The following is a 27768-nucleotide window of genomic DNA, read 5'->3' on the forward strand; positions in this document are numbered from 1 at the left end:
TCTAGTCATTTTTTAAATTTCACTATCTCCCTTTTTCCTTTATTCTGTTCACTTTCTTGTCTCTGACCTTGTCCTCCCCACGTGCCTTACCTGACCATGCCACTTCATGTATTGTCTTTACCGGCTGCTCCTTCTCCTCTTCCCTTCCCATGTCCCCTCCTCTTCTGGACTGCTGCCACTGGCTGTTATGGAACCTTTGGGTTCCAACTTTCCATCTCTCCTCTCCTACGTAAGGCGTTAACCAAAAGCTGCTATTTGAATAGAAGCAGAGAGCAAGTGATTATCGCTCTACACGTATCGCCTCATGTTTGCATGGACTAACGTGTATAAATGTGGGAGGGTGCATTAGAAATACTTTGGGGTCAAAATGGAGAGGTTGGGGGAAAGGTATTGGTATTCCTTCAAGTCCCACCTACTTGACAGCAAAATAAGATAATGCTCTCAGTAGATTGTGGAGGGGATCAAAGTATGACCACACATGTCTGTAGGCTCTTTGGGTTTGGCTCTGTTCCCCTTCAGTGGGGTTTAAATACACCCACGGTCTCCATGGCATTCCTCAAGGTTGGCTTCCTCTTGGTGGCTCTCAGATTAAGCACCTTGCTGAACTCAGCACCTTGATTTGGGGAGGGAGGAGAGAGGGAGATTAGTGGCATCATTCAGTCAATGGTATCATCATTGGCAAATGAGATAAATAGGACAGTTCACTCCTCTCGGGCCTACTATTTGAGACTCTCTGCAAACTCAGGCAGATGTCATCATGTCATTTTGCATTCTGTTCAAGTTTTAAAAAATTTCTTTTCAACCATAATAGCTAGACACGTAATCTTTGTCTTACAATGAAAGCTGAGACGTTGGAGAAAAAGAAGGCAGCTTGAGAGACATGCTGGTACACTGTACCACCGCATATTTGGCCCAAGTGAACCCTCACAAATACCTTAGAGAAGACAGAGTGAGACTGTTTAGTTCAGAGAGGAGGCAAATAAGAGGACATGGTAGAGCAGAGATTTTCAAACTATGGAGTGTGCCCCCCCATATGGGGGCATGGAGGAACATTGGGGGGCAAGCGGAAACACCAGGCAGCTCATGCCAATCCTGCATGACGGGGGCAGGGAAGGAGTGCCACCTCCACCCTCTGACTCACCTCAGTGGGCCACCCAGCCTTTGGGTCAGCATCAACATTTGCCATGGCCGTGCCGATTTCCACTCCTGACAGCCTCCATGCCTAGTGCTGGCTCCTCCCCAAGAGACCACCGCATGCTCCTTCCCCCACCCTGAAAACATGATGGGAGAGGGGCAGGTATTGGCCCTGCCCTAATGGTGCAACCTCGCTGTGAAGTAGAAGCAGCCCATTGCTGAGGAAGCCTTGGCTGTGCCACTGGTAAGTATCTGTGTATTTGAAAGTTACAGGTGTAGGTAATTTAATTCAAGTTGTATTAAGGTCTCTGTTAGGTCTATGTAAGCTATTAAGCATACTTTTACATGTCTGTTTTTCTCTGGGTTGGTGGGGGTTGTAGCCAAAATTGTAACTGGGGGCAGGGGTTCAGCTGAAAAAGTTTGAAAATATCTGTGGCAGAGCTATATAAAATAATGAATGGTCTAGAGAAGGCAAACTGTGCGCTCCTGTTTACCCTTTTTCATACTAGATCCTCCAGGAACATCCAATGAAACTGAAAGGTAGCAAATTTAAAATGAGAAAAGGAAATAGTTTACACCATGCATAATTAACATATGGCATTCATTACCATAAGGTATCATTGAGGCAAAGAGATTAGTAGGATTTCAAAAAGGATTAGACATTTATATGGATATTGAGAACATTTATGGTTACTTTAGACAGGATAAAAATAAATTTTAGAAAGGATGTAAACCCTTAGGCTTCAGGGCATAAAATAACCACTGAACTAATGGTTGTGGATTAGGGAGAAAGGTCCCTCATGCAGCGTGTTCTATAATTGTCCAGGGTTTCTTCCACCTCCCTTTGAGGGATCAGGTAGTGGCAACTGTCCAGAGAGGATACTGGATTAGAGGGACCACTGGTCTGATCTGGTATGCTAATTCCTATGTATTTATGTGGATAAGGGCTATGAATGTCACTACTGAAATGGGGCAGTGATGTGGATAAATGGTGTTACATGTTTTACAGTGTTACCAGAGCTGGCATCAGGCATTCCTCAGACATAGACCTCATTCTCATTTGTTGTAAATTTCACACCTGCTGCAGAGATTTCCCAGGCACTCTTTTGCTCCTTACCTTGTCAAGCTGCCTGCCTAGATACATGCTGTTTCTCAGTTTATTATTTACCTTTCTAAGTACAGTCTTTGTGTCTAGTCTCCCCAGAACTGTACATGAGTTAATTTAAAAAAAACCCTGTCCTTTGACAGGCAATCTATTATTTACATGAGACCAAAATGTTAGCGGCAGGATCATTTCAGCCTTTTTCAATAAGCGAGGACTCTAAGACTCAGTACTAAGCAGGGAGGCTGCTGCTCTCTTGTGTATTGTATCTGCCTGTGCTGGATTAATCCAGCTCCAGCTATCCTATGGTAAATGCAGCGGGAGGAGGTTGCAGGCTTGCAGCCTAGCAAATAGCATTTTAACAACACACAAGTGCAGCACAAAATACAATAACTTTGTGTGAGAAATTTCAGGGTGATAAGGCCTCTGTGAACCCTGTAATATTATTTGTGTTCTAAATTAGGTCTGATTTCTTCTTAGAACTCTTTCTTGATCCTGTTGCTGCATAGGGTAGTTTATTTTGTATGTACATTTCCCTCCGTACTGACATTCCTTCTTGAATTCCTGTAGTGTCCGGCTGTGGCTTATCTTATTGTCGCATCTCCCCTTGTTCTTGACACTAGGTCAAACAGCTTTGTACCATCCCAGCTCTCTATCCCATTAAGAATTTTGTGAATCTTAATGAAGTCTCCTAATCTCTCCTTTTCAAAAGAGCTACAGTCCTAATTTCTCTTAAAATTTTTGGATTAATTTGGCTCCCTCTATCATCCCTGTTACTTATGGTGAACCCATTCTGTTGCTATAATGTTATTTTTATATGAAGGTGCCTGGAACTGCCCACAGCAGTGTATGTACTGACAGACTCTCAAGCTGTTCTTGAATCACTTTTTTAGATGTGTTATATTCAACACAAACGCCTGTGCTCTCGCAGATTTGATTTGCCTTTTTCCTGCTGTTGTGCACAGTGCAAAGACGGCAGTTCCTCTTTGTCCTTGTCTACCCCCTACATGCGCACACACCTCATCTGTGTTTTCTTGCAAATACTCAGTGTTCCAATCTCACAAGCAAAGCATGTTACGCCCAATGTCTCTTCCTTACTGCGCTCAAGCATCTTCTCCTGCTTGTTGTTTCTCTGTGCCACCTCTAATGCCCCACTTGCTCAGCGATTTTTCTCCCCCTTGTCCTCTTTCTCCCCCTACACTTCTGTTTATTGTTTCCGCATACCCCCGCCCCTACACCTTTTTTCTACATACTCTTTCTTCCTTCCTACCCCAAATCCTCCAGCAGCTGAGTTGTTTGTACTATGTAAAACCGTACTGAGAGGGAACTCTGAGTTGATGGAACAAAGGAGATCCACACATCTTTGTTCGAGATCAACACTGGGTTTCCAGATCTTGTTTCCTGAAGAAATCTGCCAAATTCCAAGTGCCAATATTAAAACAAATGTTTCCAAGTGACTTAGGGACTGAAAAGTCCCAGCTCCTGTGTGAAGGAATCAATTGGCTGGAGGTAAGGGAAAGGGAGGAATATTTTCCATTTCCCCTGGAAAGGCTTGAGATATTTGACCTGCTTTGGCATAAATTAAATGCAGCATTAGTTTAATGTCAGATATGTCTTCTGTCAGGGGCCTGTATCCTGCCCTTGGACAAGGATGGATTGTGACTGAATAGGCCTGTTCCATCTCTAACTACTGTGGTGCTGTAATCAATAAGGGTCTCTAATTTTTATTGCTTCCTTCCCTTTACATTCAGGGTTTCTAGTTTTAGGTTAAACTCTACTGAACAAAATATGAGAAGAGATTTTAAAAAAAATCTATATAGAAATCCCTGCAGTCTGCCATTTTTGGAGTGTTCAAACTGTTTGCACTGCAGAAGGGCCAGCCAAACCTGAAGTGCCCTGTTCTCACAAGGGGCTCATTCCCAGGAGCATGGGGCTTCAGAGTGGTCCAAGTTTTCATAAAAATCAAGGAGAACAATGTTTTAAACATAGATTAAAATCAGTTTATTCAAAACAGCCATAACTTGTCGAACTCTTAACACCTGAACCACTGCCTGACATTCTCTGTGTGAATTGCTTCAGCTCACTACTCTAGCTACAGTTCTGAATTTTATTGCTCCCTGGTTTGTATTGAGTTCCCTCAGTAGTTTATTATCAGCAAGTCTCATCACCTTTGCTGCACACTCCTTCATTTAACTCACTGATGTATAAAATAGAAGATACTTCCAATCTAGTCACCTTCCTACATCCCAAGATGCTTCTATTCTCTAGGGATCTGTCTCAGATGTCCCAACCAATTCCATATGTCCTTAGGTTTCTCATTCCCTCTCTTCTGCCTCCTGAGTGTATAGATTTGGTGGTGAACATGGTACCGTTCAAAAGCCTTCTTTACCACAGGACATCTTGTAGCTGAACGCACAGGACTTGGAGACAGGGTGCCTGAGTTCTATTTCCTGGATCTGCCATGGACTTCTGTTGTGACCTTGGTCAAGTTATCTGATCTGTCAGTGCCTCGGTTTCCTTGTCTGTAATGTGATGAGAATGATAGTGACCTTTCTTAGAGGGGTGTTTTGAAGCTTGGTCATAAAACATTTTGAGATTCTTAGCTGACAGACATTATTGAAGTATTCGCTATTGTTTGTATTGTGGATGTGCCCATAAGCCCCAGTCTGGATGAGGCCCTCATAGTGCAAGGTATTGTACAAACATATAGATACAGAGTCCCTGCCTCAAAGTGTTTATAATTTCATTTTCGACAAGATACTAGTGTGAGACACCAAAAAAGGGAGGGGGAGGAAAGACAAGGCTAATGACAAGGTAATGTGGTTACACAAGCTAGATTTGAGGTTTTCAGACTTTTATCGTGTGGACCACATTTTAGTAGATAGTCTGATGGGCCACCTCCTGCCCAGTCAGCTGGCTGCAGGCCCAGCACAGTTTCTGCCAAACAGAGTTTGTGAGCCACTGACTTACATACTACATATCTTCTTGACAGTTCCAAACCATATGAAATAAACTAAATCAGCTATACTAGACTCCCACACGAAGAAACAATCATTGGTTGGCTGATTTCTTGGAGGCATCACAGCAGAAGTGGTCGTGAGGAGAGGGTAGCGGCTTTGCCAGTTAATTTGGGAAGGATGCTCTGTCCATAAGAGATCAGAACAGGGGGCTAAGGACAGAGTCCCGTGGGACACTCGTGGAGAGTGGGTGTGGGGAGGAGGAAGATCCACCAAGAAAGGTGCCAGCAGAATAGCAGTGATGTAGGCAGAGAACAAGGAGAGTATCACAAAAGGAGGAGGAGATTTCAAGAAGGGGAGAATATGACTGACACTGTCAAAAGCAGCGGAGATGATGAAACTGGAGCAGAGGCTTGGAGAGGTTGTCGGAGACCCTGGGGAGAGCAAATTCAGTGGAGTGAAGAGAGCTGAAGCATGATTAGAGAAGATCTAGCATAGAGTTAAAGGAAAGGAACATGAGGCAGGAGTTGTAGACATCCTGCTCTGTGAGTTAAAGGCGAAGAAGAAAAAGCTTGCGCGGAAGAGAGGGGGCAATGACAGGAGGAGGATGTGGAAGGAGATGGTTGGAGGGAGCAGTGTTTAGTAAAGATGAGGTCAAGCAGGTGGCTATTTTGGGGAGCAGGAGAGTTAATGCAGGTCTTAGGGTGGAACAAGTAGGTGAAATCAGGAAGATGTGAAATGAGAGGTTTGGACAGTAAATCAGTGTGAAAGTTGAGGTAATCGAGGATAAGGGTGGGAGAGTGTGGTGAAAGGGAGAACCGGATGATAGAGTCAAAGAAGGGCAGTAAGGAGCTGGGTGGGCACAGATAATAACTATACAAAGGCAGAAAAGAGAACAGGGCTTGATGGAGTGTTGCTCTAATAAGAAGTGGGGAAGAGGAGCAGTTGGAAGCCAGAGTAGCATGAGAGGAGAAGTCTGACATCCCCACCCAGCACACTTAGGGCTAGTCTATACTTAGGGTGACCAGATCACCATACTAAAATATTGGGACACATTGGGGTGCCATCAGTCCTGCCCACAGTCCACCCCTGCTCCTCCCCCACTCTGCCCCAGGTCCCCCCTGCTCGGCCCCCCCACCGCGCCCTTCCTCATCCATCGGCCTGCCGCTGGCTTGCTGCGTCCCTCCTCCGTCCCCCACCCACCGCTCGCCTCCCTGCCTGCTCACTTGCCCGCCCGCCACTCACCCCTATGGTGCCAACATCCCCTTTGCCAGGTGGGTGCTTGCCCACCCTCACTGTGCCCCCATTCCACCCCCTTCCCGCAAGTCCCCGCCACTGCCCTGCCTCTTCTCCGCCTCCTCCCCTGAGCGCGCTGTGTACCCGCTCTTCCCCCCTCCCTCCTGGAAAGCGCTAAGTGCTGCCAACAGCTGTTAGGTGGTGGGAAGCGCTGGAGGAGGGGAGGAGCGGGGATGCAGCGCTCTGTGGGGAGGAGGGAAGAAGGAGCGGGGAGTTTCGCTGCAATTTTTCCCCCGTGGGTGCTCCAGTGCCTCTCTCTCGCTTGCCTCCTTACCTGAATATCAGGACAAATGGCATCCCGATCGTACATTGATTGAGATGTGGGACAAAAGATTAAATATCGGGACAGTCCTGATTTTATCGGGACATCTGGTCACCCTATCTACACTTGAAGCACTACAGGGTGCAGCTGCATGGCTGGTGAAAATGCTCTATGCTGATGGGAGAGAGCTCTCCTGTTGGCATAATAAAACCACCTCTGTGGAAGGCGGTAGCTATGCTGACGAGGGAAACTCTCCCACTGACATAGTGCTGTCCACACCAGCACTTAGGTTGGTGTAACTTATGTCACTCTGGGTTATTCACACCCTGAGCAACGTAAGTTGTATCAACATAACCTGTAGTGTAGACAAGCCCTTAGTTTGTAGCTGTGGTGCAGTCAACCAGAGGCACACCTTCTCTTGCTTGAATGAGGTGCATGCTATGGATATGTCTAGGGTTAAACCTTTAGCTTTGTTTTTACATATGTATGATTGCAAATTCTAGCTTGGACAGGACACAAATAATTTGTTCCTAGTTGTACATAACACTAGGATTCAGGAGATCATACACCAGTCCTGCAGCCAAGAGTTAAACGTGATTAGCAGCAAACATTTGTACCCTATCCACACTAGAATTTGCAGTCATGTTAGCACATGTTCAGCAACATGTTAAAACATGACTAACAATTAAAATGTAGACATACCCTAATTGTTACACTTTTAAAAATGCAGTTGCAAAAGTGAAGTTCCATATTTATTCTGCCTCCAGGATTTCTGTATCCAATCTGCTCAGTTTATAAGTTAAAATATGATTTGTAAATCACAAGGCAGGGACTGTTGCTTCTGCAAGTCGGACCTAGCATCTGAAAGGCTACCGGTGCTCTTTCTGCCTCTTGTGATGTCACAGTATTTAAGATTTTGCAGTTAGAACGTAGCTGAAAATGTTGCTGATGCACTGCAAGACAAATATTCAGGAATAACTTCACCTACTACTGAATTGCAGCCACCTCTGGGATGAAACATAGCAGAAGCTTAACAGCACTTACGTCCCTGCACCTTAGGAGAGAAAGTTAGGAATACCATAGCCAATTTAAACTAAAGGGGGCATTTTAGGCAGTCAGAAAGTAATTACCCAGTGGGAATGTGGTTAGGATAGATATGGTAAAGCCTCCTGTCCACTATAGCTCCTCTCCTGAAGTACATATCAAGCTAGGAGATCTAAACCTTAGGTCTCAACAGATTTTCTGCTCCTAATCCATTGAATCTGAAAACCACAGGTTGTAACTTGATGTTTTGTCCCCTGGAGAGCAATCATCAGGATAACAAAAATCTGTGGCAATGGATTTTTAGCTCTGGAATCTGGATCTTTCAGAATTCTTCAAGATCAAAGAGCTGAACTAAAATGATCCCAATGTGTATCTGTTCTTTTGTGGTCGGCTATGGGCACAGCTGAGGCGGAGAGTGACTGCTAAGCATTGATAGGTAGCTCTGTCAGAGAAGTGAGAAACATGATGGCTTGAATAGCCACAAACAACTGACAAAAGATGGGAGCTAGCAATCTGATTTGGAATCCTTGACAAGTAGCAGAGTGGAGAGACATGCAGATCCAAATGCTTTCAAGTCTCTCCAGGTCTGTTGTCGCCACGTCTGCTGTCCTCTGCCATTCAACAAGCAGCATTGGCATAAACCAGGCCTGCACAACTCTTAAAGCATGGAGGGCCACATTCCTCCAAAGAAAACAGCTGAGGGCCGAAACCTCCCGGCCCCGCAGAAACACCCCGCCCCAGGGCCGCCCAGCCCTGGGAAAACAAACCCTCCTTCCCCAGCGCCGCCCCACCAAAACAGCTGTGGGCCAAAAAGGAAGGTTGGGGGTGGGAAGGTGATACTTGATTTTAAATCAACCAGGGGCTCCCAGCTGAAGAGGTGGCTGGGAGCCCTCAGGGGCAAATTAAAGGGCCCGGGGCTCTGGTGGCTGGGGGAACCCGGCAGGGCCGGCTCTAGGTTTTTTGCTGCCCCAAGCAAAAAAAAAAATTGGCTGCCCCCCGTCCCAGCCCTGGGCTCCCCCCTGTGCCCCCCTGCTGCCCCAGTCCTGGGCTCTCCCCCCACCCACACCCCCTGCCACCCCAGCGCTGGGCTTCCTCCTTTCCTCCCCACCACTGCCCTCCCCCCACCCCACTGCTGCCCGAGCCCTGGGCTCCCCACCAGTGCCCCCCCCACACACACACCTCCTGCCGCCCCAGCCCTGGGTCACTGGTAACTTGCTCCCAGGGTGGGTCATTCAGCAGGAATTTTGGATGTGCACAAAACACAGACAGGATTGGTTCCCATATGGTTACAGAGCTGCAGTAAAGTGGAAGAATTTCCAGCTGTGTGATTGGAGGATATCTGGATGCATATTATAAGACTGTCTCTCATAATGAGAAAAAGTTTGAGTGCCTTTATTATTCTTTTGTTCCACTCTTTCTTTCTCCAGTGGAGGTGTTCAAATCTGTGATTCCCCGCCGCGGCTGGAATTTAAAGGGCTCTGGGCTCCCCGCAGCTGTGGGCAACCCTGAGCCCTTTGATTGCCCGCTGCTGCTGCGGGCAGTGCAGAGCCCTTTGATTCCTGGCCGCGGCTGGGATTTAAAGGGCTCCCCGCGGTTGCGGGCAGCCCAGAGCCCTCTGACTCCCGGCCGCAGCTGGGATTCAAAGGGCTCTGGGCTGCCCGCAGAGCGCTGTGGGGGGGGGATTCAGAATCCCCCCGCGGGCCGCACAGTGAGGCTCCGCGGGCCGCATATTGTGCAGGTCTGGATAAACAGAGGCCTTAATTGTTTCTAGTCCATTGAGTAGCAATGGTACAGATAGCACTGATACAGAGGAACGGGGTACCACCCGCTTTGCTGCCGGTTCCTAGACAATGTCAGAACACCTAGTGAAAGAGTCATGGGGTTCACTATTGGAACTTCAGTTTGTTCTGCTGTAAAGGTGTAAAGAGCTGCAGAGGCAAGTTATTCAAAGCAATGAGAACAGCCCCAGAATGAATTGAAGAGGACATTTCTCAGTATGGAAGTACCGTATTTTCCGCACTATAAGGCGCACCGGATTATAAAGCGCAGTCTGAATTACGGGATCTATTTCTGTACTTAACCCATACATAAGGCGCACCGTATTATAAGGCGCATGCTAAAACATCCGGTCCACTTCCGAACCATAGATTCATTGATGTTGAATTCTTTCGCAGCTGCTCTATTCCCATTTACAACCGCGTAACTGATAGCCTGCAGTTTGAATTGTGCCTCGTAAGCATGTCTCTTCACTGGTGCCATTTTCGGGGGTCCTTAGACAAACAAATGTTGTTTTGCAGCATACCGGTAGTATACCTACCGGAGGAGTGGAGAAGGTAAACGTACGTACTGTACGTGTTACGTAATGTTCTCTGATTGGTTTATCGCTGCCAGCGTACGTAGTTTACGTATTACGTCCCTGTGTCAGCGAAAAATGGTCCGACAGTCAATCAAGCAAAGTGCTTACCAAAGTCGCACAACAACATTTTTACAGATTTTGGAACTCAGTGCACACATAAGGCGCACCGGATTATAAGACGCACGGCCAATTTTTGAGAAAATTTAAGGCTCTTAGGTGCGCCTTATAGTGCGGAAAATACGGTACTCTGTGCACAGAGCAACGCCCTGTCAATATCTATGGTGGGGGGAGGGGGAGGGGGATAGACTGTTTTCCTTGGGGGGGAGTTAAAACAATGTTTTGATTACAACCTATTAGGTTCTCAATTATAACACCCCCTTGGACAGGACTACTCTGATACCTTAATTCCCAACTGCATATAAGCTCCCCTTAGAACTCCCTTTGTTCTAACAACCCCTTCATGATTTCCAAGACACGATGTGAGATCTTGGGTTGCCCCAGACCACTGATCGAATAGAGGCTACTGGAAGTTTTGCACTGCAACTTTCTGTCCTGGACAATAGGGTTCATATTCAAACCTGGTGTAAGCAGATGTGACCTCCATGGAAGACTCTGGGCCAGATTCAATGTTGATGTAAATGGTGGAGTAGGGTGACCAGATAGCAAGTGTGCAAAATTGGGACAAGGAATGGGGGAGGTAATAGGCACCTATATAAGACAAAGCTCTGAATATCGGGATTGTCCCTATAAAATCAGGACATCTGGTCACCCTATGGTGGAGTAAGTTATGTTGGGTGTAACTAATAAAGCAGTGTGACATCTATTGATTTGATAGTTAGTGGGTGTGCAAATTTAGACACCGAGAGGGCTGGAAAAGCAACTACTAGGAAGGTATAAGATCAAACAGATCCTTGCCCCCCCCCCCACTTCATTTGACACCCACCTGGTAGTTGCTTTTCCTGCTCAACTACTTCCTTACTTACAACTGCTGAGTGCCAAATTGGTGCAAGTTAAACTACTTTACCAACATGCATTTTTTACTCTACTTATAACCCTGTTTGTCATTGCTGAATTTGGCTAAAGAAATGCAGGATCCACCTCTAGCACAGCAGCATAAGTAGAATGTAAGAGTAGTCTATTTTTAAATCCTGCATAAAACTAATGCCTTAGTGTATATCTAAAGAAGCAGAGGCTATGCAAGCCCACCCAGATACCTGGGTAATTACCCAGCTAGCTGGCCCATCCTGTTATGTCTTCACTGTGATCAGTACCCCAGCTGGATAGATCAAAGCTAGCTCAGATATCTCTACAGATGGTGCAAATATGAACTGCATATGCAGTGTCGCTATGTCCTTAGAAATGGGACACTAGATCAGACTGATACGTAGTCTGGAAACCAGACACTACAGTATAAGGGAATGAGCATCCAGCTGAGAATCAAGTAGCCCTGAGTTCTAATCCCAGCTTTGCCACTGAATCACCATGTGCCCTTGAGGAAGTCAATTCTCTGTGCCTGTTTTCTCCATCAGTGAAATGGAATAGTCTTAACTACCTCAGGGAAGTTGTGAGGCCTAATTAGCTAATGCTAGTATCTAGCGAGGTGGTATAAAAGCCTATGCCCCCAAATCACTGCAGTACCTGAGTGTTCATTCATTATTTTGAAATTGTAAAGTGCTATCTAAATGCTAAATATCATTATTATTCCAGGTGAAATGGAGACACTTAATCCAGTTTCTCCATAAGTACCAAACACAAGGGGGCTGACTATCCTGTCAGTGACATTGGTCTAAGGCACCTTGCCCTGGTGTGTCACAAAGCTGATTCAGTTGCTGATTTAAGCCCCTAATATAGATGCTCTTAAGCCAGTTGAAGTAGCATTTCTACTGGTTCAGCTTAATTCAATAAATGTAGTTAAGATAAACCAGTGTAAACACAATTTAAACTGGTTTAAATGCATCTACATTAGGATTTGATACCAATGTAATAAAATCAGTTTGAACAGCTTCCACCAGTGTAACTAATATAGGAAAATCTAAATCAGGATGAGCTCCATTAAGTCCTTTATGGATTTTATGGACATAAAGCTAGTGTGAGAGGATGGAGTGTAGGTTGTTCTGGGCAGCATATGTGCATGTTACAGCTGCCTGATTCATAGAGAGAGGGGATTTTAATTGGTACAGTGACAAAGGGAAAGGGCTGGTGACTAATCCATTTAGTCATCTCCAGACTCTTCCCAGAATAGTCTCTGTAACTAGTGAATTACAGGATGTCTGGGCCTTACTCCATCAGCCTAGTAAAGATAATCTTGAAAATATGCAGGAGCCCAATGGGCATTTTCATTAGTTTCTTTCAGTGGCATTGGATCAGACCCAAAATGCTGGCAGCTTGTGGGCTGGGTGCTGGGATCCTTTTCTCCACTCCTTTCCCCTACCCTCTCAAATACCTGTTCATGAAGCAGCTCTAATACCGACAGCGCTCCATGGAGCTAGACTATTTGGTCTGATGACACTCATCAGGCCAAAGACAAACATCCCCAACATACATTTACTGGTGCTTGGAAGTAGACTTGTATTTTGCATGTGTCAGCAAGGAGCCATGAGGATAGTCACTCTGCACTTTTTCAGGGCACCTGCCACATACTTCAGGCACCTGCTCCACACAAGTACCACGTTCTGAGCATCACTGTTCAGGCCCTCATCCACTGTACTCTGATTGTCACTCCCGGAATTTGACCCCTCAGTATATTACACGGTACAGACACCATCACCACCTCACCCCCCCACCCCCAGAGCTTTTGCTACAGTTTTAACTGAAACTTTTTTTCTTATTGTTTTTCCAGTGCTGGTGAAAGGTGCTGGTTCTGACGGCCCTGGAAATTGAAGTCCTCAGTTTGAACAGGTACGACATGGGCAACAGAAGTGCAAACTTCCTCTATGCTGGCCCAGCAAAGTGCCTCTGCCTGGTTTTGGAGTGACCATCCCAGGCATGCCTAATTGCAATCCTTGAGTTCTCTGCAGCAAATATCATTCAAGAGCAATCTCTGTCTACCACGGCCTGCAGTGGGACCACCAAACTTATTGTACATAGGCCATAAAAGTGTTATTGGATGGTTACCAATTTTGGTCCCTAGTCTGGTATAAACTGGCCGTATGTAGATGAAAGGCTATGCCATCTGTTCCCGCAGGTTTTTCGCTTTTACTTCTGGTTCACCATGAAACTTGCAGCTAAGTCCCTTGCTTACCAACCCAATCAGATTTCAGTACAATAGGCAGGTAAATGGGTGTGGTGGACTATAAATGTGAGAGCTGCAAGTCCTCATTATAGCTAGGCATAGAGTGGGATGGTGAAATGTGAGTTCACAAACTAAGCTCTGCCAATACATCTCAATCCTGATCTGAGAATCACCTGTTGTTCTAGTCCTTGGTCCCCAAGCAGCTCTGTCAGTGCACTTCAAGCCTAACCTGCAGTCCTCTATGCTAAATTCAAGCTATCAGGAAAAGCATCCTGATAGTAAAACTTATTAAGTTGTGGAATAGTCGTCACCCTAAGGATGTGGTAGATGCCCCATTGCCTGAGATATTTTTAAATTACTTGACAAAACATTAGTGAATATGCAATAGGGAAGAACACTGCATTGGTAGGGTGATGAGTTACATGACATAATGTCTTTTCTGTTTCTAGTATGATTTCAAGCCATGAACTTCCACTGCAGCCTTCCCAATTCACTAGGGTGACCAGATGTCCCAATTTTATAGGGACAGTCCCGATATTTGGGGCTTTTTCTTATATAGGCGCCTATTACCCCTCACCCTCAGTCCTGATTTTTCATACTTGCTGTCTGGTTACCCTACAATTCAAGTCTGACCTACACCCCACTATCTCAGACTGCTAGGCCAAGATTTTCAAAAGAAAGGGCCTGAAGCTAGGTTCCTAAGTCCATATTTAGGTACCTAAATAAGAAGCCTGATTTTCAAAAGTGCTCAGCATGCAACAGCTCCAGCTGATTTTCCCAGTTACCCTTTTTCCCCTTCTTGTTCGTTTGTCAACTCTTTCATTCCAGCACAGGGGCTGCAGATCGTGATCGTAGTTACACTAGCATACAACCAGAGAAACTCCATTGATTTATCAGGGTAGCGCCATCTCTGTGCTGGTGTTGGAGAAATCAGAATGTGCCCCAAAAGGAAGAAGTAAAGCTTTAATGATATAGACATAGATATAGACATACACACAAATCTCTCTAGTGACCTTTCATTATATTCAAATAAAAATGTTGTGCATTGCAATTAGAGAGGGAGACAGGCTAGAGGGTTAAAATGTGAATTTGTCAAGCTATTAACCTTTTAATTTAGAAGCAATGGTCAGTAAATTATGGAGCACGTCTCCTTCCTTCCCTTCTGAGGAATGGCCCTTTGAAGATGATATTAGTCCGTTATGTGGACAAGCAATAAAACAAAATTAATCCTGCTCTGAAAATATGATCAAACACTGTCAGTGAGTCACAGCTCAGCCTGAGGGGGTTTAGAGACTTAAATCAGAGAGCTCGAGTGTCAGACAAACAGAAAATCCTAACCTCGCACTCTCTCACCCCCTACAACAAAGCTAGGGCTTGTCCTTTTCTGTCACATTAACCAGGCCATCCTGAGCTGGCACTCAGATACTATAGTGATGAGCATGATATAAAAGCTTGGTTAGCTGTTATCTTGTTAGCTTCCATAAGATAGGTTGGGTCAATCTGGGAGTTCTCCCAGGATACCACAGGACAGGAAGTGATTCAATAGACAGCAGTCTTCTCTCTGAGCAGCGGTGGCTCCAGGCCCCAGCACGCCAAGCGCGTGGTTGGGGCGGCATGCCGCGGGGGGCGCTCTGCCGGTCGCTGTGAGGGCGGCAGGCAGGGTGCCTTCGGCGGCATGCCTGCGGAGGGTCCGCTGGTCCTGCGGCTTTGGTGGAGCCGCGGGACCAGCGCCTGCGGGAGGTCCACCGGAGCCGCAGGACCGGCAACTGGCAGAGCGCCCCCTGCGGCATGCCGCCGTGCTTGGGGCAGTGAAATGTCTAGAGCCGCCCCTGTCTCTGAGTCAGTGCTGAGTCAATCTAACAGCACAATGCTAGGGTGTACTGTGCATCTGGAGGTCCTGTCTTTCAGGTGAGATGTAATATCTGGGTCCTGACCATTCGTGGTAACTAAAAATCCCACGACGAAGGGTGTGAGCCCCGGTTTCCAGCCAAATTGCAATCTGAGCAATTATATCCTGCTAGTCTAAAACACTTCTAGGCAGTTTCAGTGAGGGGAGTTATCCCTCCCTTTCTCTACTAAAAAGGTGTGATGTTCCTGTGTGCTACTGCACATGCTCCATCCCAGAGTTGGCTGAATTGATATGAGAAGGGGAAATACTACAATACCCAGAGAGAGCTATCGGATTCTTGGATGAAAGGCATTGCATATATTAAAAGTATTGTTATCAGCCCATGTGGCTATGCCTGAAGGAATTAGATGGGAGAAGAGAATAGCCAACATGGACATGATGAAGTAGAGAGCTGCAGCCTAGTCGGTGACAGCAGTAGCAGCAAATTGTTCTGCTATTGCCTGAAAGATTTGTGTTTGAAAGTGATTATGTGAAGTTTTCCAGCAACTGGACATAGCAGTAAAGTGAAACTCCTCTGGTGACAAAGTGCAGCTCACCATAACCATGGGATTGGCCCCAGAGTATCGAACAGTGCTCATAGAAGATTTGGCAGTGGCACTGTAATGGGTCCTCTGGAATATAAAATTAACACCATAATCCTAGCAGTAGCTGCAGATGGAAAGTGAAGAGACCAGGGAAGAGAAACAAACCTGATCACCGTGATGCTGGAAGGAGCTGGGGATTCCTTGTCAAGGCCCTCTAACTTTGGCCCCTCTTTTCTCCATTTCCCACTACTTCCTGCCAAGCACTTAGTAGTCTAAGCCCTGGTCTACACTGCAGGGTTAGGTTGAATTTAGCCACGTTAGGTCGATTTTATAATGAATGTGTCTACACAAGCAACTCTGTTCCGTCAACCTAAAGGGCTCTTAAAATTGACTTCTGTACTCCTCCCCGGCGAGGGGAGTAGCGCTAAAATCGCTACTGGGTCAAATTTGGGGTAGTGCGGACTCAAATCGATGTTATTGGCCTCTGGGAGCTATCCCAGAGTGCTCCAATGTGACCACTCTGGACAGCCCTTTCAACTCTGATGCACTAGCCAGGTACACAGGAAAAGCCCTGGGAACTTTTGAATTTCATTTCCTGTTTGGTCACTGTGGCGAGCTCAGCAGCACAGGTGACCATGCAGTCCCCACAGAACTGCAAACGAGCTCCAGCATGGACCGAATGGGAGACACTGGATCTGATTGCTGTATGGGGAGAAGAATCTGTGCAGGCAGAACTCCGATCAAAAAGAAGAAATGTTAATATATATGCCAAAATCGCACAGGGCATGATGAACAGAGGCTACAACCGGGACACACAGCAGTGCTGCATGAAAGTCAAGGAGCTGAGGCAAGCCTACCAAAAGACAAAGGAGGCAAACAGTCGCTCTGGGTCAGAGCCCCATACATGACGCTTCTCTGATCAGCTGCATGGCATTCTGTGGGGGACCCAACCACTACCCCACCACTGTCCGTGGACACTTGGGAGAGTCTCACGCAACATGGAGGAGGATTTTGTGGATGAGGAAGAGGAGGAGGAAGAGAATGCGGAGCAGGCAAGTGGTGAATCCGTTCTCTCTGGCAGCCAGGACCTTTTCATCACCTTGGAGCTAATACCCTCCCATGGCGGGATCCCCGACCTTAAAGGTGAAGAAGGCACCTCTGGTGAGTGCACATTTGTAACTAGAGTACAGGGTTTAAAAGCAATAGTGTTTAATGTTTGATTTGCCCTGAAGACTTAGGATGCATTCACGGCCAGTACAGCTACTGGAAAAGTCTGTTAACGTGTCTGGGGATGGAGTGGGAATCCTCCAGGGATATCTCCATGAAGCTCTCCTGGAAGTACTCTGAAAGCCTTTGCAGAAGGTTTCTGGGGAGGGCTGCCTTATTTCTTTCTACGCGGTGGGACACTTTACCATGCCAAGCCAGTAGTAAGTAGTCTGGAATCATTGCAGCACAAAGCATGGCAGCAAGTGCTCCTGGGTTTTGGTCGCATTCAAGTGACATTCGGTCTAGATCTTTCTGTGTTAGCCTCAGGAGAGTGATATCATTCATGGTCACCTGGTTGAAATAGGGGAATTTTTGTAAGGGAACAGTAAAAGGACCCTGTTCATGCTGGGCTGTTTGTTCTTGGCTAAAAGGGATCATCCCTGAGAATAGCCACATGGCAGGGGGAGGGGTGAAGGGATCATCCCAAATAGCCACGTGGAGGGGTGGGGGAAGGTGTGTGCTGCACATCCATGCAAAAACTGCAGCTCCTCCTTTTAAATGGCAAACCCAACCAGCATTGCTTACTATGGGAAAGGAGGGTGCTGCAGTTTGAAAACATTCCCACATGTTATGAAGGAGGAAGAAGCCAAACCTGCATACCCTTTGGCTTACCATGGCTACCTAGAAATCGAATTCTGTTGCCCAGCCGTGTGTGATGTGTCACCATACCGGCAGGCGCTCAATATAAAAGGCAAAATGAAAGATTGTACCCGAAGCACATGTGCTGTCTGCTGTGAATTGCTTGATTCACTGTGAAAGAGTCTCCCTTTTGTTCTCAGAAATGTATCATCTTAAATTTTACTCTCCCTTTTTATCCCCCGCAAGTGCAAATGTTTCTACGCTCCCCCTATCATCTCCGTTCCTGAGGTTATCGCAGATTAGAAGGCAAAAAAACTGCACTCGCGATGACATGTTTTCCGAGCTCATGCAGTCCTCCCGCACTGATAGGGCACAGCTGAATGCATGGAGGCATTCAGTGGCAGAGTCCAGGAAAGCATTAAGTGACCACAATGAGAAGAGGCAGGATGCAATGCTGAGGCTAATGGGGGAGCAAACGGACATGCTCAGGCATCTGGTGGAGCTGCAGGAAAGCCAACAAGAGCACAGACCATTGCTGCATCCACTGTACAACCACCTGCCCTCCTTCCCAAGTTCTATATCCTCCTCACCCAGATATCCAAGAATGCGGGGTGGGGAGGCTCTGGGCACCCAGCCACTCCACTCCAGAGGATGGCCCAAGCAACAGAAGGCTGTCATTCAAACAGTTTTGATTTGTAGTGTGGCTACAATAAGCAACGTCCTTCCCTCCTCCCCCACCCCACCCAGGCTACCTTAGCAGTTATCTCCTTTTTTTTTTAATTAATAAAGAAAGAATGCATGGTTTCAAAACAATAGTGACTTTATTTCCTTTGCCAGCTGTGATCGAAGCGGGAAGGGGGGTTGGCTTACAGGGAATTAAAATCAACAAAGGGGGCGGGTTTGCATCAAGGAGAAACGCACACAACTGTTACACCATAGCCTGGCCAGTCATGAAACTGGTTTTCAAAGCCTCTCTGATGTGCAGCGCGCCTACCTGTGCTCTTCTAATCGCCCTCGTGTCTGGCTGTTCAAAATTGGCAGCCAGGCGATTTGCCTCAACCTCCCACCCCGCCATAAACGTCTCCCCCTTACTCTCACAGATATTATGGAGCACACAGCAAGCAGTAATAACAATGGGAATACTGGTTGCGCTGAGGTCTAACCTAGTCAGCAAACAGTGCCAGGGAGCTTTTAAACATCCAAAGGCACATTCTACCACCATTCTGCGCTTGCTCAGCCTATAGTTGAACTGCTCCTTACTACTGTCCAGGCTGCCTGTGTATGGCTTCATGAGCCATGGGAGCAAGGAGTAGGCTGGGTCTCCTAGGATAACTATTGGCATTTCAACATCCCCAACAGTAATTTTCTGGTCTGGCAAGTAAGTCTCTTCTTGCAGCTGCTCAAACAGATGTGAGTGTCATAAAGATGTGAGTGTCATGCACCTTTCCTGGCCATCCCACGTTGATGTCAGTGAAACGTCCCTTGTGGTCCACCAGTGCTTGCAGCACTATTGTGAAGTACCCCTTGCAATTTTTGTATTGGTTGGCAAGGTGGTCCGGTGCCAAGATAGGGATATGCATTCCGTCTATTGCCCCACCACAGTTAGGGAAACCCATTGCAGCAAAGCCATCCACTATGACCTGCACATTTCCCAGAGTCACTGCCCTTGATAGCAGAGCGTCAGTGATTGCACTGGCTACTTGAATCACAACAGTCCCCACAGTAGATTTGCCCACTCCAAATTGATTCCTGACTGACCAGTAGCAGTCAGGCATTACAAGCTTCCATAGGGCTATCGCCACTTGCTTCTCAGCTCTCAAGGCAGCTCTCATTTTGGTATTCCTGCGCTTCAGGGTGGAGGAAAGAAACTCTCAGAGTTCCAGGAAAGTGGCCTTACGCATGTGAAAGTTTTGCAGCCACTGGGAATCATCCCATACCTGCAACACTATGCGGTCCCACCAGTCTGTACTTGTTTGCCGGGCCCAGAATCAGTGTTCCACTGTATCAAGCAGCCCCACTGCCGCCATGATGTCCCAATTGCCACATCCCGTGCTTTCAGGAATGTCTATGTCCATGTCCTCCTCACAATCGTCCTCATGCTGCCGTCTCTTAGCCAGGTTCTGCACATACTGGAGTATAATGTGCGAGGTGTTTACAATGCTCACAACAGCAGCGGTGAGCTGAGCGGGCTCTGTGCTTCCCGTGCTACGGCGTCTGCACAGGTAACCCAGGAAAAAAGGCACTAAATGATTGCAGTTGCTTTCATGGAGGGAGGGAGGGAAGGAGGGGAGACTGACGACATGTACCCAAAACCACCAGTGACAATGTTTTTGCCCCATCAGGCATTGGGAGCTTAGCCCAGCATTCCAATGGGCAGCAGAGACTGAGGTAACTGTGGGATAGCTACCCACAGTGCACCGCTCCGTGAGTCGATGCTAGCCACGGTAGTAAGGACGCACTTCGCTGACTTAATGCGCTTAGTGGGGACATACACAATCGACTGTATAAAATCAATTTCTAAAAATTGACTTATATAAAATTGACCTAATTTCATAGTGTAGACATACCCGTAGTGATTAGTACTTTTGGATGCTTTGCTCTCTGTGGCCTTAGAGAAGGGCTGTGCCAGGGCCAGCACCTGTTCAGGTGTCTCACTGGTTGGGGAGCAGAGCTTAATTTATTATTGCTCTATATCCCATTTACGCCCCTCCTGCTGTGTAGAGGGGCTATAAAGAGAGTGTATCTACACACCGAGGAATTCCTCTAGCACAGGGATATCCCTGGATGGTATAGAGCCATCCTTGGAGTAAGGACATCTCTGGATCGCTGCTGTGCTTCACTATATTTGGATGCCACAATGGTGAACAAGTACAACAGCCTCCAAGCCTCTCAAACTTACGGGGGGTGAAATAGGCCCCTAGATGACTCCTAATCATGGGGAGGCACAAATGTAGTGCCCTTTCGTGCCCCTTCTCCCTCCCCACCCCTTTCTGCACCAAGCATAGTTCAGCCAGAACAGAAGCTGTTGGGCTTCAGGTTATGATGTGTTTTATTGTGGATTTAAGGGCACGCTTCCTAATAGTTTGAAATGTCCTACAGTCTGTGATCAGAATTCTACCTTGTGTCCACTATTTGCTTATTAGTTATATGTGGTGGATTCTCCAAATTCTTAAGGAGTAAGTATCATGGATGTTGAAAAAGTCAAATGATATTTTACTCACCTGTCCAAAACAAAACAAAACAAAAACCCTCACTCGTCCCAAGCATATGGGGAATAGAATTTTGCATAGCTGGTCGAAGATCTTGTTGATATATGGAAGACTGTATATAATTCCGTAGGTCCCGTAGTTGTCATTTTCTGGTTTAAATGTATCCTTTCCTCAAAGGTTTTTAGGTTGAAGTTGCTTACCTAACCTCTCTTTCAGTTGTAAATAGCATTTCTAAACCACTATCATAATTGCACCCCACTTGGGAACCTTTTCCTCTGGAGTGAGTCCTGTTTTCAATTAATCTTCTGCACTGTGGGGGACAGACTAACTGCTTTTCTTTAAAGGGACAGGTGGTTTAGGCCCAAAATAAAATAAAATAAAACAAAACAGGTTCTCTAAAGCATAATGATACAAATGCTTCAATGAAGTTAAAAATACAATGAAGTGACAGTTGTTCTTTGGTTTGGGTTGAAATATTCCCCTGCTGTCTTAACAACCAAACATTGCAGGAGTATGCTAGAGAATAAGATCCAAAAAGTGAAATTGACTTTAAATACTAGGGAAACTGGCCATAGTATTTTTATAGTACAAACGTAGAGAAATACAAAGAAGTAATCAAGCAGCATAAACAGTGAAAAGTAAGTGAGGTTTTTTAAATGCTCTCAGTTCTAGTGGTCGAAGATGTTATTAGTAACAATGATCTTTGTATCTCAGGTTTCAGAGTGGTAGCCATGTTAGTCTGTATCAGCAAAAAGAATGAGGAGTACTTGTGGCACCTTAGAGACTAATACATTTATTTGGGCATAAGTTTTCGTGGGCTAAAACCCGCTTCATTGGATGCATGCAGTGGAAAATACAGTAGGAAGATATATATACCCAGAGAACATGAAAAAATGGGTGTTGCCATACCAACTCTAACGAGACTAATCAATTAAGGTGGGCTATTTTCCACTCCATGCATCCGATGAAGTGGGTTTTAGCCCACGAAAGTTTATGCCCAAATAAATGTGTTAGTCTCTAAGGTGCCACAAGTACTCCTCGTTCTTTGTATCTCAGTTTCCTTACCTGTAAAATGGAGATGCATAGCTATTGTTAGGGAGTTGTGTGGCTTAATTAATTGATGTTTGTTAAATGCTCTGAGATACTTGGATGAAAGGTGCTACAGAAATGCAAATTATTGTAATTAACTGCCTGATGTGCCACTGCTCCTTGCTGGATGGAATCAGAGCTGCTTAACTATGTGTCATAATCACGATACTGCTAACAGCCCATAGAGATTTCCCTTTAGTTTAAGTATCAGGTGCCTGTGCCATAAGACAGAAGATCCGAATTCTATCCCTCCTCTCACCTTAATGTTCTGTGTAATTATGGTGTGCAATAAAGTGGCAACTGCAAAGTCATAGGTGACTTTGGATTATTTTTTATTATGATTTATTTGAAGTTGTACAAATATACTTAACTAGACAGTGTCCGTTTAGTGTCTTTCAGGTTAGCAAGTTGCATTTAAAATGCCAAACACCTGAACAGAGATGTCTCCACATGCCCAAAGGTGTGTGTGACTCTTCATCTTAAATGCTGTGGGAAAGGCCAAGGTTTGTGAGAGGACCATTTCAGCTGCTGCTAGCTGCCAAGTAAGGTTAGGATTGTTGCTTTCAGTTTGCCAACCCTCCCCTCTTTTCATCACAGCCTTTAGGATCAGGGCCGGAGCGGAGAGGATGGCCAATGGGAATGGCTGAGTGCTGCTTTGAGGGGCTTCTTTGGAATCTCTGGTCATTTGCTGGCTGGAAGGACTCTGCTGCAGTATTATCACCAATTTTTCACTTATCTTGCCCTAGTGAACTGGATTGCCCTCCCTGACTCTGCTCTGGCCCTGGCTTTTGGGAACGAATGGAGGGAGGGGCAGGATGTGAATGGGGTGCTTTTGGTGTATTTAGTATAATTCCTGGTCCTATAACACTTGCCTGTTGGCGCAAATGGCCAGGTTCCAACCAGGTCCTCTCTGCCCTAAATGAGGTCTATAAAAAGGTCTCAGATACTTGGATGAAAGGTATCTCCCCCAACTCACTAGCTGTGTTCTGGGGATGGCTGTGGTATGTCAGGAGTCCAGGACATGCCTGCACTTCCAACCAGGGCCGGTGCAAGGATGTTTCGCACCTTAGGCGAAACTTCCACCTTGCAGCCCCCCTCCCCGCCCTGAGGTGCCCCCCCTGCGGCAGCTCAACCCTGCCCCGCCTCCTCCCCGAGCACGCTGTGGCTGCTTCACTTCTCCTGCCTCCCAGGCTTGCGGCACCTAAGCTGATTGGCGCCGCAAGCCTGAGAGGCGGGAGAAGTGAAGCAGCCACGGCGTGCTCGGAGAGGAGGTGGGGCAGGCGTGAGCTGGAGTGAGGAGTGAGGAGTTCCCCTGCATGCCGCCCCCCCCTTACTTGCTGCAGGCGGCCCTCCCCGCGCTCCCCTGCCCCAGGTCCCTCCGCTAAATGCCGGCAGCGTCCGGGGTGGCCGAAGATTCGGCCGCCACGGTCACGGTCACTGCAGAAGAAAATGCCGCCCCCCAAATCCTAGTGCCCTAGGCGACTGCCTAGGTCGCCTAAATGGTTGCATCGGCCCTGCTTCCAACCTCCATCCAGCCTGCAGATACTATCAGGTTCACTGAATTTTTGAAACTCTGTCTTTGTTTTTCTGATCTGCCATTGGCTGTTGTTTCTCTTCTGCCAGTGCTACTTCTTGGTAGCCAGGCACAGAGAAAGATTGAATAGCCATATTCCTAACACCCTTCCAGCTCCTGCTCCTATCAGTTTTCTCCATCTCCTGCATACCTCTTCTGTTCGATAGTCTCCTCCTTCCCAGCCATTCTCCTTCCAAGCTTCAGCCCCAATTTCCTTATAGATTAAGATTTTTAAAATATACAATTTTAGTGATGTGCTCAACTATGCAAGGAGCCACATGATCTTGTTTACCCGTATCATATCCACTCTATCTTGTTTTCTGATACTACCCTGGTGTCTTTGTCTTTACTTATAAATTGTAAGCTCCTTAGAGGAGAGACTGTGTCTTCTTATCTGTTTGTACAACACCCTGTACAGTGGGGCCCTGATCTAGACTGAGACCCTGAGAGGCTACTACAATCCAAATACCGGTAATCCCTTGAGAGAGGCTGGGGTGTATTGGCAGCGAAGTTCTGATGTGAGGGTATTGAGAGGAGCTTTGGTTCCCATTAACTCTGTGGGTGCCAACCTCTCCCTACTTGCCAAGCATCAGCATTGGAGAAAATGTACCCAAGATTTTATAAAGGGAGTAGGGGGGAATGGTGGGGTCCCTCAGAGAACTGGTGACATGGTTTTGTTTAGTGTCTGAGACTGCAGTAAGAATAAGGACCTCTTTTAGTCGTGCTGTTGCCACTTGGGTCCAGATCCACAAAGGGAGGGAGGTGCCAAAAACCGTAGAGGGTCTGGGCCTGGGTGCCTGACAGTACAGGCAACTGAGGGTAGTTCTCTTAGTCACCTATTTTTCAGGAGCCACATGGCTATTTGGGGGTTAATACTCTTCTTTCCAAGTAGCTGAGTGACTCAGGTGGGGCTAATGAGCACTGCCTTGCCTAGCTAATTAGAAGAGCTGAAAGCAGCAGCCTGCAGTTCTGGAGGTGGGAAGATTGTTGCAGAGGGGATAGAGAGAGTGGGGTTTTATTTCCAGGATTTTTCATCAAATAAAACCTCTGGCAGGAGCAGCACAGTTCAGCTGGGGAAGGACAATGAGATGAGGCTTCTCAGTTACCAGATCTGCCTTAGTTTAGAGCTTCAATATGAAGTCCAGGGGAATGGAGGAAGTCTGGCCCACGTCCTCCCTCCTATATCTGGATGTGTAGTGTTTAAGGCCAATTTGTGTGTAGAAAAACAAGGCTTACGGGATCCAACGTAATTTCTCCACAATGTTTTCCCTGAGCTTATCCATTGTACAGCAAAATGCACCTTTCCCTGTTGTATCAAGGTAGAGTGCCACTATGGAAGGTCTGCATCAAAGCAGCACTCTGTATGGCCGAAGGTGGCACCTTCTGGAGCTCATCCCCACAAATGCACGTATTTGCTATAACCGCCGTTAGTGCTAGATGTAGTATTACAGTAGCACCCTAACAGCTCTATCTGAGATTGGGGGCCCATTGTACGGGGTGCTGTAGACACAAAAGGCAGCCCTTACCCCCCAGAGACTTCACAGCCTAAGTAGTCAAGACACAAAATGAGTGGGAAAACAGATACACAAGAGGGTGAAGTGACTGGCCTAAGGTCACACAATAGATCAGTAGCAGAGCCAGGAACATACCACAGGTCTTCTGAGTCCTAACTCAGTGCCTTCTCCCCTAGACCATGCTGCCTCTTTACTAGTTCTTCCAGAACTGGAATATACTCAGGACGCTGAAGTCAATACTCCCCACTTTAGGAAAAAAAGTGCTATTGGATCATAAACAATTTCCTCTGAAAGACCACACCTTCCGCAGCAAGGAGCCTAGCATCATGCAGGGACATTGGTTCACACTTACTCAGAGGAAAGAGTGCCACCTACTGAGTATGTCTTCACTGCAGTTGACTTGAAGTATCACACTCAAGTTACTCCTCTTGAGTTAACCTAGCTCAAGTGAGAACAGCCCCATTGCCAAATAACATTTAAATTGCTGTGTCCACGCTAGCACTGCACTCACTTTTGTGTAGCTCTAAAACTTCTAGGGACGTATCTCATGGTTCTTTTCACTGCAGTAAGATGAGCTGCTCTGTGAATTCTTTTCCAGAGAACTGTGGGAGAACTTGTCTGTCCTGTCTTGGACACACAGGGCAGGGAAATTTTGGGAAGGCACTGGAGGACTATAAGCACTTGAATGAAGCGAGCCCTCTGTGTTCAGCGATCATTCTAGGCCCAAGATGCTTGAAAAAGATCCTCTTCATTCAGTGACACAGTTTTGAATACCTCTGCATAGCACAATATGGGTATTCTGCAGAACCCATAGCAGCTGATGAGTTGTGCTAACTCACACATTTGCCTTTACCCACTGACAGGCCCTGAACCAACTTGAGTCAAAAGTGCTGCCACACTTGAGGTAAGAGTTATATGTGGACAAGACTTGAATTAGAGGAAACACTCAGATTGTAACTTGAGTTAACTTTGCAATGAAGACATATCCTGATTCACCAACACCACTTCTGACAGCCCTTGGTGTGATGATATGATAGTGAACTTTAAGCATGGGAAGTAAGAGATGTCCAAAAGGGATCTGGATTTTATTAGAATATCACATTTATCGGAACAAAACCAAAGAACACTATAATTATTTTTAATACCAGCCTCCTGCTTAGTATGTTTTTCCACTCAGAGGCTTGATCCTCAAAAAGTTGAGAATTCAAGTTCCCTTAGGGTGACCAGATGTCCCGATTTTATAGGGACAGTCCTGATTTTTGGGTCTTTTTCTTATATAGGCTCCTATTACCCCCACCCACTGTCCCGATTTTTCACATTTGCTATCTGGTCACCCTAAGCTCCCTTTTCTCTTCCCACCTAGCCATCTCTTAAGTCTGTAGTTTGTAGCCTTTCCTAGCATGCCTGCCTTGCTGGCCCTTTAAATACAAAACTAGAGACAAAACCAGCAGTCATTTTGCTTCTGACTTGCAGGCTGCACTTCCCTTGCTTCTTGTTGCTGGTATTTAGTTCCTCTGATGATGTTTCTCCTTTGCTTTTTCTTTGTCTCAGTCCTAACGCTTTCCCTAGAGCACTCCTGTCCTAGGTCATTACTTAGCTTGTGAGATCCAACAAGATCACTATTTGTCTAGCTGTAAGATCTATGAAAAAGCAGCTCATCAATTCAGAAAATCGTCTGGGTGGTAACCCTACTGTCAGCCTATTTTCTTCCCTTCCACTTAGACATCAAACTGGCTGAAGAGGGCTCTTGGGAACATGGCAGGCACCGAGAGCTGCTCCTCAGCAGACACATCTGTGTCTTTCATCAGCTGGGCTCAGGGAATACCACTAACTGGGGAGGGAAAAATCTCTTCGGAGCTGATAGGCTAGCCATTTCCATCCTCCCATACTGAGGGGAGACAACCTGGTGGGGAGGTGATAATTTTAGAAGTGGCTAATGCAGTACATTGTTTGGCAGAAATTATTGCATTATATATGGGGTGGGGGAGGAGACATGACAAAATAAACCATACATAGGCATAGGTAAACTAAATTCACATTAGTAAACAGGGAAGAGTTGCAAAAATAACTAATGATGGTTATGTGGAAGGGCAACTGGGAATAGTACCTCTGCATGTATAATATCACTTTCCCCTGTTTTTTGTCTTTGTAGACTGGGCAAGGGTTGTTTCTTTCTATAAGTAGTAAAGTACCTACCACATTTTGGATGCTACTGTAATCTTAATTAGATGTATAGATGCACTGGACTCTACCCTGCAACTTCATTTGCCAAAACCCACTAGAAGAACATCAGTCACATCTGAAAACCACTTGTGTGTTGTGTTAGTTATCCCTTTGGAGACTGTGGGTATATATGCACATGGCATCCTACACATGGATATGGCTGGCAGTCTGGAAAATGTCAGGGTTAAAAGGTAATAATTGGAGATATACCAATCTCCTAGAACTGGAAGGTCATCAAGTCCAGCCCCCTGCCTTCACTAGCAGGACCAATTTTTGCCCCAGATCCCTAAGTGGCCCCCTCAAGGATTGAACTCATAACCCTGGGTTTAGCAGGCCAATGCTCAAACCACTGAGCTATCCCTCCCCCTTATAAAAGCTAAGCTCTTTTTGCTTTCCACAATTCTGAGTGATTAATTTGTCATTTTAAAGTATTGTTCAGTCTGAAAAGTGTGTCTGTAAAAATGGCATCTTAGGATTCTGTGTCTGTCTCTCAGTTGTT

General features: G+C 46.3%; 1 protein-coding gene across 2 annotated transcripts in view; it reads left to right on the forward strand.

Annotated features, from left to right (window-relative positions):
* Positions 1-1100: 1100 nt before the first annotated feature.
* Positions 1101-27768, forward strand: part of ADA2 (adenosine deaminase 2) — a 61711-nt gene continuing 35043 nt past the window's right edge. The window contains exons 1-2 of one of the 2 annotated variants that reach the window (XM_039510268.1): positions 1101-1378; positions 12991-13049. The gene's annotated coding sequence lies outside the window, so the exon portion shown is untranslated. Of the gene's footprint in view, positions 1379-12990; positions 13050-22490; positions 22507-27768 lie in introns of those variants that run through there. The other variant, XM_039510275.1, reaches the window with a different exon arrangement.

Source organism: Mauremys reevesii, linkage group 1 (assembly GCF_016161935.1).
Source record: "Mauremys reevesii isolate NIE-2019 linkage group 1, ASM1616193v1, whole genome shotgun sequence".
Lineage (NCBI taxonomy): Eukaryota > Metazoa > Chordata > Testudines > Geoemydidae > Mauremys > Mauremys reevesii.